The sequence below is a fragment of the Periplaneta americana genome, chromosome 8 (genome assembly GCF_040183065.1).
Source record: "Periplaneta americana isolate PAMFEO1 chromosome 8, P.americana_PAMFEO1_priV1, whole genome shotgun sequence".
In the NCBI taxonomy this organism is placed as follows: domain Eukaryota; kingdom Metazoa; phylum Arthropoda; class Insecta; order Blattodea; family Blattidae; genus Periplaneta; species Periplaneta americana.
Window position 1 is genome coordinate 37,771,131 of NC_091124.1, and position 18,618 is coordinate 37,789,748.

Consider the following 18,618-nt stretch of genomic DNA (forward strand, 5'->3'; position numbering starts at 1 on the left):
TCGGCTGAGGCGCTTGCCTGCCGGTCCAGAGTTGCACTAGGGTGTGGGTTCGATTCCTGCTCGGGCTGATTATCTGGTTGGGTTTTTTTCGAGGTTTTCCCCAACTGTAAGACGAATGTAAGGTTATCTATGCCGAATCGTCGACCTCATCTCCTATCAACGATGAATGATCGAGTAATTGATACAGCGTCGTTAAATAAGCAGTAAAAATTCCATGTTCCTAGCATCAAAATTGTAAGTCTTTACACTTCGAACCTGACGAAATGTGCTGAAAAAAGTGTGAGAAAACAGCTTGTAAAATTACATGGAATTGAAGTTCAGGGGGTATATCCATTTATACATTGCGTAATTTTTATGCTTTTGTACATCGCAGAGCATTGAATCTTGCTCAACATATAAATAAGAAATTGCTTATTCATTTTTACAAGAAAACTAAAATGCGATTTTTGACTGAAAATGACCAAAATAACACCCGTCACCCTCCTTAAGTAACCCAATGATTACATACAAGAAATACCAAGAATAAAGGATGTGTCACGCAATTCAATAATACTTACTTACTTACTTACTTACTTACTTACTTTTAAGGAACCCGGAGGTTCATTGCCGCCCTCACATAAGCCCGCCATTGGTCCCTATCCTGAGCAAGATTAATCCAGTCTCTACCATCATATCCCACCTCCCTCAAATCCATTTTAATATTACCTTCCCATCTACGTCTCGGCCTCCTAAAAGGTCTTTTTCCCTCCGGCCTCCCAACTAACACTCTATATGCATTTCTGGATTCGCCCATACGTGCCACGTGCCCTGCTCATCTCAAACGTCTGGATTTAATGTTCCTAATTATGTCAGGTGAAGAATACAATGCGTGCAGCTCTGCGTTGTGTAACTTTCTCCATTCTCCTGTAACCTCATCCCTCTTAGCCCCAAATATTTTCCTAAGAACCTTATTCTCGAACACCCTTAATCTCTGTTCCTCTCTCACTTTGAAAGTTTCACAGCCATACTGAACAACTGGTAATATAACTGTTTTATAAATTCTAACTTTCAGACTTTTTAACCAATAGTAATAATAATAATAATAATAATAATAATAATAATAATAATAACTTACTTCATTTTACCTGGCAGAGTTAAGGCCTTAAGGCCTTCTCTTACAATTAACCAGATCTACAATTAATACAAGTGCATAAATAATAATAATAATCATCATCATCATCATAATAATAATAACAATAATAATAATAATGTGAAATAGTGTTACTGAAACTTATCTAAGTTGCCAGTTAATCTGAATGCATTAGAAATGTAAAGATAACTACTTAGGACTATCGTTTATGAAGTAAAAATGCAATTATTTAGATATTTAAATATAATCACTGTTCAACATATGAAGAGAAAATCAATTCATTAAACTAGATTTAAAAAGCTCAAATTATTAGTTATTCCTTATGAGTATTACATTTAAGAGTGAATGTAATTTATTATGCCTGTTGAATTAGGTAATTGTGCATTTTAGTTTTGAAAGATGATACTGTCCGATAGGTTCTAATATCGGCGAGAAGAAGAGTCCAGATTCGAGAGGTGTAGGCTGTGAATGATTGAGAATAACAGCATCTTCTGTGCTTAGAATAACACTTTCTTGTTCAGACCGAGTGCCAAAGTTGTGAAGAGATGAGAGATTCTGAAACCGACATGACAGATTAGACGGACAAGAAGTGTGCGTGATTTGATACAGCAGCGAGAGTAATATAGTTTTTGCGTTTCTCAAGTCGGAGCCATGAGAGCTGTTCGAAGTATCGTGACATATGGTCATATTTTCGAATGTTGCATATAAATATAATGCACATATTATGGACACGCTGTAGCTTTATAGCTAACTAGTGGCTTGTGCAGCAAATACTGCTGCAAACTAAGTTCGTTAGACGTTCAAATAAAAATTTTTCAGATTTATTTTCAATGAAGAATACTAATTGTCTTTTTGATAGTTATTTGCTTCCATAATAATGAAACATACTCCCTCTGAATGGATTTTTTAGGCCAAATACTTTTTCTTGAACCTATCCAACTTCAGTTTTTGAGTTTCAACGCGAAAACGCAAGTATCAATGTCAGGACGATAGCAGTAGCTATTTCAGGTTATTGTGGATTGTAGGCAAAAGTTAAAAAAAATGTCAAGTTTGCTAAGCTTTTGAACAATAGCACTTTCGTATAGCTGCTGCATGTAGAACTTGAAATGTAGAGCGTAAAATCATTTTATCCTACTAAGAGATCTTGCTGAAATGATCTGGAGACTACAAAATTTTCTACGCCTCTTATTTTATCAGTAAGTAATACCTTTTGATCTTTCCTTAGGAACTGTAATTTTTGCGCTCTCTCGAGCCAATACTGAAGACAATGACACATATCAATATCTACACTACACCGCCATTAAGTATATGAAAAAGACCCAACCCCACTGGGTTAATAAGTATAAAAATATTTGATTTTTAATAACAATATTATTATCTTACTTAAGTTTTGTAGTTATATGTAGCAGCCACTCAGTAAATTATAGAAATAAAGATCTAAATTAAGATATTCTCTACATTTACTTACATAACCACAAAACGTTTCACTTTCATGTCATCAATATAGCATCAATATTATGTACAATTAATGAAAAATAGAGGCATCATGATATTAACTATAATAATATTTAATTTCTGATGGTAATAATGTCATCACACCACCTCAAGTTTCGTAGATTTGAATATCCAATACACAGCTCTACTCAGAAAATTATACACTGCAGAATCAGTTTTTAATAACAAATTGAATTGCGCTCTAAATATGTCGGCAATCCTGCAGGTCATGGCCTTCGTGTAACAGCCTATTGTTTATTGTAGTGTGTGTTTTGTTCTGAAATTCAATGAAGTCGGCCGTGATTCAATAAAATTAGTTCTCAAAACTGACAACAGATGGATTTTGGAAAATAGGAAAATTATGTAGGAAAATTGACATTTCACTGAAAACTACTACTTTTCCGAAAAACTATGGATGCCAGGCATGAAAATGAGGGGTCACTCATTAAAATCCGTTCAGCCGTTTTCCCGTAATTTCCATTACCATTTCAAATTATATATATAAGATTTTGAAGTTATATCAGTTAATAGAACATCGCAGTAATCAAACAACGGAATTACAAGAGTTTGGATAAGGATTTTTTTTTTCAGAAAAAAGGGGTGGAGACAAGGGATTTCATACATATGCTGTCACTTTTTATGGTCTGCGGCAACTTTAAATATTCCTCAGAGTGGTTCTTACTGTCGAAAAAAATTCAGAAACGCTGATATGCATGAAACTCAATATTTGTGAAGAAGAGACTGTACCGGTGATGACTTGTGCAGGCTCTTACCTACCATAAACCCATTTGGAAACCCCTCTTCAGGGGTTAACCGGCTCCCCCATCCACCTTTTCATTATCCCTTTTCAAGACAATTTCCCTAACCACCGTGTTTCGTAGCTGCGGTCGCGGTAATCCACACGTGCCTCTTCCGCATACATCTTCCCTCCAGTGACATTTCTTCAAAAGCGTTCACGTCTTTCCACATTTCAAAGAGAAAATTCCACTATAAGTTTAATTAAACATTATTTAAACTATTCTGTGGTTATGCGAGATGCGTCGTGGTAAATGAGCTTAGTACTCCTAGGTTCGGTAACTGGTTCTTCTCTAGAACTGATTTAATAACCACCACATTGTAAGCTGGTTGCGGATTATTAATTTTGGTTGGAATATTTTATTCTTCGTTAATGAATCTGGATTTATTAAAAAGTCTATGTGTAAAGTTTATCGCATCCGAAATGATTAAAGGTAATATAAAAATTTAATTTACGTAAAACATTGATAGTACAGCAAAATACGTAGGCCTAAATTTTACTGGACAAAGAAATACTTTAAACTTGATATCAGAATTTAAAATTACCTTGGCGGAGAGCAAAATACGTAATTTTATTAGACCAAGCTTTGTCTATGAGGATGACGTGAATATATTAGGAGAAAATCCAAAAACGATTAGGGACGGAAATTTTACTTGAAGCAAGTAAAGCGATAAGTTTGGATGTAAATCCCGAAAAGACAAAGTATATGATTATGTCTCGTGATCAGAATATTGTATGAAATGGAAATATAAAAATTGGAGATTTATCCTTCGAAGAGGTGGAAAAATTCAAATATCTTGGAGCAACAGTAACAAATATAAATGATACTTGGGAGGAAATTAAACGCAAAATAAATATGGGAAATACGTGTTATTATTCGGTTGAGAAGCTTTTGTCATATAGTCTGCTGTCAAAAAATCTGAAAGTTCGAATTTATAGAACAATTGTTCTGTATGGTTGTGAATCTTGGACTCTCACTTTGAGAGAGGAACAGAGGTTAAGGGTGTTTGAGAATAAGGTGCTTAGGAAAACATTTGGGGATAAGGGGGATAAAGTTACAGGGGAATGGAGAAAGTTACACAACACAGAACTGCACGCATTGTATTCTTCACCTGACATAATTAGGAACATTAAATCTAGACCTTTGAGATAGGCAGGGCATGCAGAACTTATGGGCGAATTCAGAAATGCATATAGAGTGTTAGTTGGGAGGCCGGAGGGAAAAAGACCTTTTAGGAGGCCGAGACGTAGATGGGAGGATAATATTAAAATGGATTTGAGGAAGGTGGAATATGATGATAGAGACGGATTAATCTTGCACAGGATAGGGACCAGTGGTGGGCTTATGTGAGAGAATGAATGGAAGTCCTGGTGCCTTAAAAGCCAGTAAGTAAGTAAGTAAGTAAGTAAGTAAGTAAGCCCTAGAGAATTTTGTGCCACAGATTCTTTAATAACTTCGAAAAATCACTGCAAAAAATTCTATTTTTTAGCAGTAAGTTTTGAGAAAATGTTTTTAATGACTTTAATGGCTTCACAAAAAAATAAATTAATAAATAAATTGCGTAATTATATAAATTAGTCATCAAATTTTTATTGAAACTCATAGGTTAATTCTGTAAACATTTATTTGTGCATAGTCAAAATTAGGTTAGGCTATCTTGAAAATAATTTGAGTTTTTTTAAATGTTTCTCACCAGATCTTCCTGGTATCTCGATCTACTGGCCAGATAATTTTTATATTACCCATAAATCATCACGAACTTGGTGCAAAGCACATAGAGATGTCATGCGTACATACATCATGATTTCTGTGATATACTGAATACTCTAACACTCATTAACTTCGTAAACATGAGGATGAGTCACACACATACGTTTATGATGGTAATTTTTGACACCTTGTATGCACGGAATATTGTCATGAAAATAGGCGTTTAAGTGACATGAAATAAGGTGTATTTCATGAAGCAAATAACCTACATTATCATATTGCAGACCCTCCCGTTCAACACCTCTTGCTACGATAAGGTGCATGCATTAACTTCACTCGCGTGATGGACGGTGTAATCATACACGAAAACATTGAGCGTGATGTGTGAATCGTAAAACTAGGCGATCCGCTATGCGAACGACTACAGTCAATTTTCTACGCCGAGATCTCTTCAGTCTCAGAGTCATTGTGGAATTTACGACGCAGAAAAATGGCATTGTGGACAATACGTTTTTATGTGTGCTGACCGTTTCCTCTGCCAATATTTTACATTTGTTTATAATTCATAGTCACATTCATAGTCAATGTCTTCAATTTGATTAAATAAATGTATGGCCTATGTGTATGAATTAATCAGCCTATATTATATTTGTATTCTATAATTTTGGAATTTATTTTTACTCTTTATAAATTGTCCTACTTTATTCACGTACGATATTATTCTTCCCTATGTTAATATTATATTACTAGCAGTACCCGTGCGCTCCGCTGCACCCGTTAGAAATAAATATAAAGTAATTGCATAATTAAAATAGGACATTTGACCCAGAGAACATTCGTGTCTGATAGAAGAACAATCGTTTAGTATGTTACTTAATTTAAATTGTATTTAAAAAAATTAAAATGCGATGATTTTGATCGCATTGATATTTTAGGAAATACAGGAAACGAATGTACAGAATAGCCTATCAAGTTTTTTGTGCATAAGAAGCTATTTTAATCTTACCTGTCCTGGATTCACTCAGAAGTTACTGTAATAACTAGGGAACGGAATTTGGAGTAGTAAAAGCTAGTATTGGCATCTACACAGTCATTTGTTTACAACCCTTTATACCAAGTCCTCCCCTCCATGACATACTCGCAGCTCTCTGCACGTCAACATCAGGTGAACGGGACAGTTGTCGCATAAGAACTTCAACATGCAGGTTTGCAGTTCAGAGTAGTGAAGTGCAGGTACAATGCCGAAAGTGAAACCAACTGACAATACAAAATTGAAAGACTAGCCTATATTTGTAAAAGCTCCAGATCGAGTAGCTTATCAAAATTCAGGAAACAATTCCCTAAATTGTCGCTTCCCCCATGTCCAGTTCTTAAGAGCTAACAAAGCTTGCAATTATTACGCACATCACCTCAAATCTGTGAAGAAAGTTGTCCAGTCTTTCGATCTCGATGACGCCGCTGCGATTCAAATACGCCAGGAACTGCTAAATGATAGAAAAATCGAGAAAGAAGCCATGGATATTAAGACAAATTTTGGATATTTACCGGATGCCATTATTCAATTAGACAGGTCAGGAGTGGAAATAGTTGAGCAAATAATTATGATGAGGACTATTGTAAATAAACTGAGTGCAGTAGAAGGTTAAATAGGAAAACGTGTTGGTGAAAAAATGAACAGAGGTTTGATTAAAAATAATGGGTACGGTATTCTTAGTCGGATTTCAGATGTACTAACAAGGATGTGTCCCAATGACGTCATTCAACATGTGAATTTAATTGACGTATCTTGTTTCAAGTACTTTCCAATTGTCTCTCCTAGATGTAGAGCGGAGTTTTTCCATGTTAAAAAATTTCCTGCCTTGCAACAGAGCAAATTTGTATTTTGAAAATTTGAAAATAATATTTACAATTTATTATAACAAGGCACTGCAGGAATAATTGTTTCATCAACAAAACATAGCATTAATTGAAAATGCCATTTCGTTTGGTTCTACATTTTCTTCAACATTTAATGATACTGTATTAGGCTATATTGTAAATATTGTAGCATATTGCTAATATTGTAAATACTGTAGTATACGGTGTATACATATTATCATAGTTCATGACATTGTAAATAAAGGTTTTAATTTAACACGCTCCTGACAGAAAAACACACATATTCAGAGGCGAGTTCCATACAGAAGACAACTATCTATCAGCCATCAATATGTCCACTGACAGGCGAAGATGCAGAGGTTGATATTTGTAATGTTGTTTATTGCTGTCTTGTGCGTTGCCAAGGAAAGCACATATAGTTAAAAAAGGAATGCAGATTATGTACACTATTCTATTTGTTTATTCTGAAATACGTTTATAGCACATTGCGTGTAAGTTTGTATGAAGTATACTGTACTAGTCCATGCTCTGTGACGCAGCTCGCTTGACAGTCGCTGAGCTACGAATATCTACACTACGTTTCACCATTCTTTATATTACTCCAAATCCCTTTCCCTGGTAATAACATTATAGCATTATGTCCATCTAGAGAAATAATAATTAATTATACAAATCGGTTAATTTAGCTTCCGATATTACTTCATACAAACACAGAAACATTCTATGTAGGCTATGTTTCATAGCTTTAGATTGTTGTTGTCCAAGGCTCCTTATAGACGAAGTCATTTGTTTTTTATTTCATTACACCGCCTTATGTGGCATTGTTATTGTAATTTTAAAACTCATTTATCTCATTAAATATCGGTCCTAACAAAATTTTGCATAGAATAAAACTTACCGGAAATTATGTTATATAACATTTTTCATGAAAATTAATAATAAGGGAGATATTTCGATTTATTTAATCCGAGCCCCCTTATAACCCCCCTACTAAATAAAATATTTTAAATGCCATATAGCCTAAATTCTGTTACGACGAACTTAATTTATATTCCAATTTTCATATAAATTGGTTCAGCCATTATCACGTGAAAAGGTAACAAACATCCAGACAGACAAACAGACAGATAGACAGACAGACATACAAACAAATATTTCAAAAAAGCGATTTTCGGTTTCAGGGTGGTTAATTATATATGTTAGGAGCAATTATTTTTGAAAAATGGAAAATTACCAGAAAACTTTCGGCTACAGATTAATTATTAGTATAGATATTCATTGCCGCTGTTATTTTAATTTTTACTTCCTATTTTATTTTATTTAATTTTCTTTATTCCTCTTATATTAATACTAGTGGCTTGTGCAGCAAATGCTGCGTCTACTTACTTAAAGCCCCAAAAGGTTTAACTTTCATATCATCAGTATATCATTATATGTTGCATTAACTATAATAATATTTCATTTGTAATGGTAATAATGTCATCAAATATTCTTAAGTTTTGTAGTTCTTAATATCCAATACACAGCTGTACTCGGAAAACTACAGACCAGAGAATCAGACCTGTAAATTATTTTTATACGTTATCAAAAAATTACACAAATGAAGATCGACATATTGACATCATGATGTGAAAGAATCTGAACTCTATGTCAGCAATCCTGTACGTCATGGCCTTCGTGTAATAGTCTATTGTTTATTGTAATGTGTGTTTTGTTTTATTCTCCTATGCAACACGGCCGACTTGATTTTCGCTTTGCTTCTTCCTTACAGAGAATCAAGTCGGCCGTGTATGCGATTAATTAGTTCTCAAAACTGACGAAAGATGGATTTTGGAAATTAGGAAAATGATGTAGGAAAATTGACATTTCACTAAAAACTACTATTTTTCTGAAAAACTTTGGGTTCCAGGCTTCAAAATGAGGGATCATTCATTAAAATCCGTTCAGCCGTTTTCCCGTAATTTCCATTACCAGTTCAAATTATATATATAGATAGGCCTATTATATTATATAATTTCACTGTAGCTGTAATTTTAATTTTAGTTCCTATTTTATTTTATTTTCTATAATGCTCTTATATTAATAACATATCTGAACTGCGACCGAACACGAGCGCTGCTCATTCGGTCCTCAAAGTTTGTTAATATTACTGTATCTCCTTTTTTATATTGATTGTATTATTTTATTTCTATTTATCTTGTTTGTAATTATATTCTGTATTCTATAATAATAAATAAACATTACCATCCACGTGTAACATAGATTATTCGAATATTTTAATGAACCAAACACCAAATTAAACAGAATGAACCATACTTTCGTGAAGTGTAAAAAAATATAAATCTCTCTTTTTTTTTTTTTTTTTTTTTTTTTTCATTTTGGGTCTTGATGACTCCCCTTAAATTCAAAATACAACAGTTCTGAGAGATAATCAAGAGGTTTATTAAGACATATTTTTATTATTTTTTTCTGTAGCAGTATTATTGGTATGAGGGAGGTACTATAAGCACAACCCCCATCCTATAATACAATATTGTAATATACAGAGCGTTCATTTATAAACTTCCCAGTCTAAATAACTATATAATTTAAGTAGGATTTAATTAAAAAACACGTGAATTTAGATATTGAGAGGGAAGTTTAAAACCAGTCTCAATTGCATATTAGTTTTCACCTCCTTATCCCCAGCCACCCCCACTTTGAAATTTCAAATGGCACCTCTATCTTGTGGTACTTAAATTTGAAAGAGTATTCAATTGTTTATACATCTCATTCATTTGTTTTCAATTCTTGTTTTCTATCGTCGCCTGGCAACCTGGATTGTTGTTATTGTTGATTAAAGATGAAGGGAATAAAGCTACAAAAACTTATTGGGCATTTCATGTAATAGTTGTGTTTGTGTATTAAATTATTTTAAAATTGTGTATACCCTTCAAAAAAGAACAGAAATCATCCTTATTGATTAAATTTAGGAAATTACACAAAATAAGCTGTGTTTTCATCCCACAATCAACTGATAATAACAGAAAATACAGGTTCCCAGGCGACGATAGAAAACAAAGATGCGAAAACAAATGAATCAGATGTATAAACAGTTGAATACTCTTTCAAATTTAAGTATCACAAGATAGAGGTGTCATTTGAAATTTCAAAGTGGGGGTGGCTGGGGTTGAGGGGGTGAAAATTATCAGTTAAGACAGGTTTTAAACTTCCCCCCTCAATATCTAAATTGACGTGTTTTTATTTAATTATATCCTATTTAAATTATACAGTTATTTATACTGTGAAGTTTGGAAATGTAGCTTGTACTAGGATAAGGCAAATCGGTCATAAAGTGGAGATTGCAAAGTAATTTCGTAGAATAACAAAACAGTAAATAATTTTTCTTAATCTTTGCAAAGAGAAAGAACATGTTTATCCCAACATAATACTCCACAATATCAGACACACTATATTATTCTAAAGGCAAGCAGGATTCCTAATAATATGGCTCATCTAAAAACCACAAAGAAAGAAACAAAATGCCAAAGAACTTTTTCTTTGTTTCACTTCAAAGATTTCTGTCTGCAAACACACGCACTGACGATCGCATTCTATTCTGTACAGGCTATAATATGATTGGCCATTATCTCTGTTTATATGAAGACGAAGTCTATGTGAGAAGACATTTAGCCGTTCTTTTGTATTCAGATCAATTCCTTGGCGCTGTAACCTGCCCGGTAATTTATCTTTGTGTGCAAATTAAACGCGGCTACAGTTTTAGAATGTAACTGTACCGCACCAGCAGTCCTGGAATTATGATTATAACTAGCCCGTCCCTGTGAAGCAGGTAGGGACGCGTTCTAACACTTATTGCAGAATTTCATCTCCACACACACACATACCCACCCACCCTCCTATCTAACATCATCCTTCCTCCATACTCCATCAAAAACGGGGGTCTCTCCCCCCCTGTTCTTCCCCACAGCTCATTACCTTTGGCGTAACGGTCTTCCCTCTCTAGTCTAGCTATTTGAGAGCCTACCGTCCTTTTATTAGCTATAAATTACAACGCAAAGTTTCTTTCGTCTGTCACCAATCCTCTTTCTACCTTCTTCCGGGGATGTTGAAAACAGCACAGACTTTTTTGCTAACAAGCCAAGCATATACCTGGAAAGCCTTTATTTAGTCATTATTTTAATATATTGAAAAGCTAAAAATTAACAACACACGAAATAACATTATTGTTTAAGTGTGCCTGAACCTGAGGTGTAAAGAGACAAGAATATTATCAAAGACATCGGAAGTTGTGATCGAAATATTTACATGAAAATCAAGGATTAGGTCTACACTGGAGGCTCAATTTTAGACAGAAAAATATCTTGTTCATCCTTTCCTTATAAGGCAGCAGGGAGTGGGGAGTGAGTGAACGAAGGTGAGGTATTCGTGTACAGTTGTCTGTTGGTAGGAGTCAGGTGTTTCGTATTGAGCGGAACCACGCTTAAGGGGTTAGGTACAGCTTACAGTAGTAAAATTTTTGGAAATATTCAACATTTTTTTCCTCCATTACTGTATCTTGTACAACAATGAAAATTGGTATGTATAAAACACTATCCTTCTGCTATATGAAATAGTAATATGCAATAGTATGTTGATGCTTTCATGTTCGAGGAAAAGATTGAAAAAGCGAAACGTAGTTGAGCTTTTTTAATTTCCGAGAACATGAAAACAAACATACCGCTCGTGTATCGTACATTATTTTGTGCGAAGATCGTTTATTACATACCTGAAAGAGGAATTTCTAATTAGTTCCAATGAAATCTCCATCTTGGTTTCTGTTCAATGACGGCAACTTTTAAAAACTAAAATATCTATCTTCAACATTGTTGCTATAAAATGTTTTCTGTGTTTACTATATTCCAGCAGGCCGTGATATACGTCTGTCTTTTTTTTCCCCCCAGTCTATAAATGCGAACTTAAAACAAACGGTAAGGTTATGTAATGATTTATTTTTCATTTTAATATTTTAACAATATTATTTATATAACATATTGCAGTAATAACATCGGCATCTGGAATCTTGTTTATTTTTTCACGGCTTCCTTAATGTTACTTGCATTACAAATGCAGTAACTTTTGTGGTGTTGTAGGGTTTACTTAATTTTTGCAAATATTTAAAAACAATAATTAACAGTGCAATTTAGGTGAAATTGCAGTGGTAAGTTTCCAATTTATAATTATTACTATGTTAAACGTCTCTAAAAATAATATGTTAAAAGCCTAAAGCAGTAAAATGAATATGGCGCTTAAGAGGTAAGAAGAGGGAAATTGTTATGTGTGTTACGTTGGGAATAGCTACTGAATGTGGTATTTCACACTTACCGCGTATTGGTTTTATGCGGAAAGCAAGCAAATTACGCACGATCTCGCACAAAAATATCTTTATGGCTTAAAAAAAATTAGACTTATATAGGCCTATATATGTTTTTTTTTTTTCAAAATTCATAATGGTGGCAGTTTACTGTCCAATGAGGAAGCGTTTTCCTCATAACTCATAAACTTGTTAACTTTTTCACGTTTTCTCTTTTATTTTATTGCTGAAACCCATGTTTACAATATCATGCTCTTTCAACTACATTCCTCAATATATAATTTTTTTTTTCTGTTAGAAGAAAGTATTGATATTTGACCATTATTCAAATGAATGTGATCTTCCATCATATTGTAGATATGACACGCATAAATACACACAAAATATTTCATCGCAGAATGTTGGATAGTTTTTTAGTTATGTGGGAAACGCTTCATCACTGCACAGTGAACTGAATTTTGAGAACAAAAAAAGTAAATAATTTTGTGCGAGATCGTGCGTATTTGCTTGGTTTCCACACAAAACCAATCCGCGGAAAGTCTAAAATTCCACATTCAGTATTCCCAACCTAACACACACAACAATTTCCCTCTTCTTACCGCTTAAGTGACATATTGATTTTACTGCTTTAGGCTTTTAACATATTATCTTTAGAGACGTTCAATATAGTAATAATTATAAATTGGAAACTTACCACTGCAATTTCACCTAAATTGCACTGTTAATTATTATTTTTAAATATTTGCAAACATTAAGTAAACTCTACAACTCCACTAAAGTTACTGCATTCGTGATGCAAGTAACATTAAGGAAGCCGTGAAAAAATCAACAAGATTCCAGACTCATCATAGACTGGGGGGGGGGGGAGACAGACGTATGTCACGGTCTGCTGGAGTATAGTAAACACAGAAAACATTTTATAGCAACAATGTTGAAGAAAGATATTTTGGTTTTCCGAAGTTGCCGTCATTAAACAGAGACCGACATGGAGATTTCATTGCAACTAATTAGAAATTCCTCTTTCAGGTATGTAATAAACGATCTTCGCACAAAATAATGTACGATACACGAGCGGTATGTTTTCTTTCAATTCTCGGAAATTAAAAAAGCTCAACTACGTTTCGCTTTTTGCAAACTTTTCCTCGAACATGAAAAATTCAACATACCGCTCTTGTAACGCATATTACTATATTTAATTGTAAAAATATGTTTTTCATATAGCAGAAGGACAGTGTTTTACACATACCAATTTTTATTACTGTACAAGACACAGTAATGGAGGAAAAAATGTTTGAATATTTTCAAAATTTTACTGCTGTAAACAGTACCTAATCCCTTAAAAAAAAAAAAAAAAAAAAAAAAAAAAAAAAAAAAAAAAAAAAAAAAATTCGTACTCGATGAAAACTAAGTTCGCTGTGATAGATTAAAGAAAGTTGAAAGTGTGGCAAGTTTAGCTGTAGAACTGTCCATACCAGAGAGTACATCTGTTACTGTAACATCACAGCGATATGTTCGAATGATTCAAGAATTTTTGTCTCCACAAATTGCCAATAATCCTCTCATCAATAGACACACGTGGTTTCAACAGGATGGTGCGTCCAGTCACACGTCTAGACTTAGACTTGAAGAATGTGGGCAACGAAATGGGTCCCACCTGCGGGATGTAGTGTTTAGAAAATAAGAATTTCATGAGGTACAGGTAAACGCTATTGTGTACACTTTAAATGTAAAATGAAAGTATCATTTCAAAGTAATCAGCGCAATAATTATTAAAGTTTTAAAATCGCCCGTTTCATTGCCTCATCCTCTACATGGATGTACCGATCGTTCTGTGTAACATGAGATGTACTTCAGATTTTTGCCACTATTGGCTTTTAAGTTTCAATAGTCTCTCTAACGTATATACTGAGTTGGAGGTATTTCTATGTTGTTTGTCAATGACAGAAAACATACTGAGGTTCGTTTACTGAAGATACTACCTTTTCCCCTGTCATCACCTTACATTTTCTCCATAATTAGAAGACATACTTGTTGCCCATGTAACTACAGCGTCACACCTTCCCTGAGATTTATAAGGAGAACATTCTACAGAGCAAGCAACTACCAGATTACCTGTAGTTTGTGCCGATGCTTGGGAAGGGTCCATACAAAAAAATAGATCGATATTGTAAACACATTTGGCTAGTGTTAATTTGACTATTACACTTTTACTACGTCACACTACTTTTGACCAATAAAACGGTACGAAAGGACGTATTTCAACCAATCATGGCTGCTTATCACAAAATTTTATCGCGTTCCTAGCATTTGTTTAATTTTGTTCGCGTCCCTAGCATTTGTTTATTTTTATCACTACCCTAGCATTTGTTTCTTTGTTTGCTAACATTTCAAACTGCACTGGTCTGGACGTCAAAAAACAGAAAATTACAAACCACTCCAGTCGATGCACAGCACTTTCAAATATGACTCGCATTGGCATTCAAGAATAAGAATTAATAAAGATCACTGGTCATAGCTATGCATCTTCCCTGAAACCTTATTTACAAATAAATGGAGAGCAACATTCGGAAATTCTGAATAAGTTTCGGGATACACCATGTACATCAACGAGTTCACTTCTTTTACGCACACGTCCAATATAACATCAACTGAACCACCAACCACTAAAACATTCAAATTTGAAAATTGTACTTTCAATAATTTTCTTTTAAAATTATTCATGTTTATTTTTTTATTTCATCATCGTTAATTAAAACGTTTCTTGTTTATTTCATCATCCCTAATTAAAACTTTTCTAACACTCGTTTATATTATTTAGGTTATGTTTGTTATAGCTTCTGCTATATGATATTATGGATAGTCACGTATCAGAGATTGTTTAATACTAAGATTTATTGAAAATCATCTGTCAAGTGACGTTGATTACTGGGATCCGGATGATTGAAGTGGAATGCAAATGTTTTAATAAAAATGAAACTGAAACAACAAAGCCTTCTTGACTAGTAACCGTCCACAGAGTTCAATGAAGATTCCATAGTTGGCACAACTGATAACAAGAAAACAACTAATCATACCACACTACTGCCATCAAGCGTAATATTTGTAATGTTGATGTGATACAATAATGCATTTGAAGACATTTGTATTTTCGTAAGTCAATTAATATTTTATTGTATTGGAGTACTTTATCTCTTCTAATCGTTATATACTTTCTTCTAGTAGTGTAATAGTCAAATCCCATTCGAGTTTTGATTTTCTCTAGATAAATTAAAACCTGTAGTGAGATTACTGCAGAAAAATAAATATATGCATAAGTTTATGGAAAATATTTGATGAAAATCAATTATTTGAAGTAAATTTGTTTAAGAGTGGCGATTTAGTAAATGTATGAGTAGGTCTATACAGTGAGAAAGTAAGGGTAGGCTAATTCACACTGTGCCGCTTACTTTGTTCGGAGCGGAGGCCTAACTAGCTGGGCAGGTGGAAAGCCGGTTGGCCGCCCTGCAGTAGTGAGACTTCAGGCCGAAGGCCGCTTAGACTTCGCCGAACGTAGGAATGAAAATTAGAACGCAGAGCATCCGTTTGTTGTCGAAATAAGTATGAGGCCAGCGTGATTAACATTGTACTTAAATTTGGTAATAATAAGACAAATGTCTCTTTAATTATTAAAATTTCATTAATGTATTTATTTACATTGTGTAAATATAAATTTACATTTTGTAAATAATAACAAAAAATAAACATAATATAAAATATAGATAAATGGCAATACAAATTAATGAGTTGAGAAAGGAATAAAAGAATTAATGAGTCGACAAACAAATAAACGAAATATCGACTAGACAAACAATTAACGCACTAGCGACTGAACAAACAAACGAATGAACAAGAAAATACATGAAATGACTGGACAAAAATTAATTAATGAATGGCCAAAGAAGTAAATGAAATAACGAATGGACCAAGAAATTAAATTCATAATGGTGGCAGTTTACTGTCCAATGAGGAAGCGTTTCCCTCATAACTCATAAACTTGTTAACTTTTTCACGTTCTCTCTCTTTTATTTTATTGCTGAAACCCATGTTTACAATATCATGAACAAAAAATGAACGAAATAACGACTGGATATAAATGAACGGAATAACGATTGGAGAAACAATTAACGATCTAAAGGCTGAACAAACAAATTAAAGATCTGACGACTAGACAAGCGAACGAACTAACGACTGGACAAGCGAACGAACTAACGACTGGACAAGCGAACGAACTAACGACTGCAAGCGAACAAACTAACGACTGGACAAGCGAACGAACTAACGACTGGACAAGCGAACGAACTAACGACTGGACAAGCGAACGAACTAACGACTGCAAGCGAACAAACTAACGACTGGACAAGCGAACGAACTAACGACTGGACAAGCGAACGAACTAACGACTGGACAAGCGAGCGAACCAACGACTGAACAAGCGAAAGAACTAACGACTGGACAAAGAAACCAATCAAATCAATAAACGAATGAACAAGGAAATAAACAAACAATTGCCGGGACAAAAATTAACGAAATAACGACCGGACAAGGGAACAAACTAACGACTGGACAAACAAACAAACTAACGACTGGACAAGCGAACGAACTAACGACTGGATAAGCGAACGAACTAACAACTGGACAAGCGAACGAACTAACGACTGGACAAGCGAACGAACTAACGACTGGACAAGCGAACGAACTAACGACTGGACAAGCGAACGAACTTACGACTGGACAAGCGAACGAACTAACAACTGGACAAGCGAACGAACTAACGACTGCAAGCGAACAAACTAACGACTGGACAAGCGAACGAACTAACGACTGGACAAGAGAACGAACTAACGACTGGACAAGCGAAAGGACTGACTGGACAAGCGAACGAACTAACGACTGAACAAGCGAACGAACTAACGCCTCGACAAAGAAACCAATCAAATCAATAAACGAACGAACAAGGAAATAAACAAACAAATTCCTGGACAAAAATTAACGAAATAACGACTGGACAAGCGAACGAACTAACGACTGGACAAGCGAACGAACTAACGACTGGACAAGCGAACGAACTAACGACTGGACAAGCGAAAGAACTGAATGGACAAGGAACGAACTAACGACTGGATAAGCGAACGAACTAACGACTGGACAAGCGAACGAACTAAGGATTCGAAAAGGGAAGGAACTAACGACTGGACGAACAAACCAATCAAATCAATAAACGAATGAACAAAGAAATAAACAAACAAATACCTGGATGAAAATTAATGAAATAGCGACTGGACAAAGAAATAAAGGAAGTAAAGTATAAAAGAAATAATAGATAGGTGTAAAGGAATGAGTAAATGAAAAAGAGAATAAACAACAGAAGAATGAAAGTGACGAATGGAAGAAAAGTACAACGAAAGAACGAATAAACGAAAGGAAATATAGATAAATGAAAGAATAAACGAACGAGTGTATATATAAAATAATGAATAAGCGTGCGAAGAAAAGAACGAATGAGTTAGAGCATATACAGTACACGAACTAAGGAAACAACGATCAATTGAACGAAAAAAATAAATAAAGAACAAAAATGTTAGCGAAGAAACTATATTATGAAGACAGTAACATAATGTTATGTCTTTCACGAATCTCGTCCACAACAAAGTACTTTGGTAAAACCTACCACGACCGCTATAAATTTCCGACGATTGGCGGGAATCGAATTGTGATTCCTTGCTGACTGAGTTATGAGTTAGGGGTGGACAGTGAAGTGACTAACAGCTGAGCCCAGGGTGCCGGGGTGGGAGAGCCGAGATTTAAAAACTAGCAGACGACAGATCTAGCTTAACGCTACGCACAGAAGTCAGTCAGTTCGGATTTAACTATTATTTGTATTTTGATGGAATATTGCTATTGAATGGTTGAGCCTCATTCACAGACTCCATAACGGTTCCTGACGGGGAGCCAGTGCGCATAGTCTAGCGGGGCAACCTATAGAGAAGGGGGTTACAATCTGTGTAGGGAGTGCTACCTTGTGGTTACCATGGCAACCATATCCCAACCTGAAAACATAGCGTCCTATTGGCGAGCAGGCCGACGCAGGGAAGGAGAACCGAGTTATTGTACGGAAAATGAAGAAGACGTTAAGCTCTAATTACATGACCTCGCATGAGACACAAATACCGACTTACAGGGGGTGTGAGTAGTAGAAGGGTTACAGCAGTCTTTAGGGAAGC

At 34.7% G+C, this 18,618-nt stretch overlaps 1 long non-coding RNA gene across 1 annotated transcript in view; it reads right to left on the bottom strand.

The window, feature by feature from the left end:
- Nucleotides 1–18,618, bottom strand: part of LOC138704646 (uncharacterized) — a 1,589,272-nt gene that overhangs the window by 1,520,145 nt on the left and 50,509 nt on the right. The window lies entirely within an intron of this gene.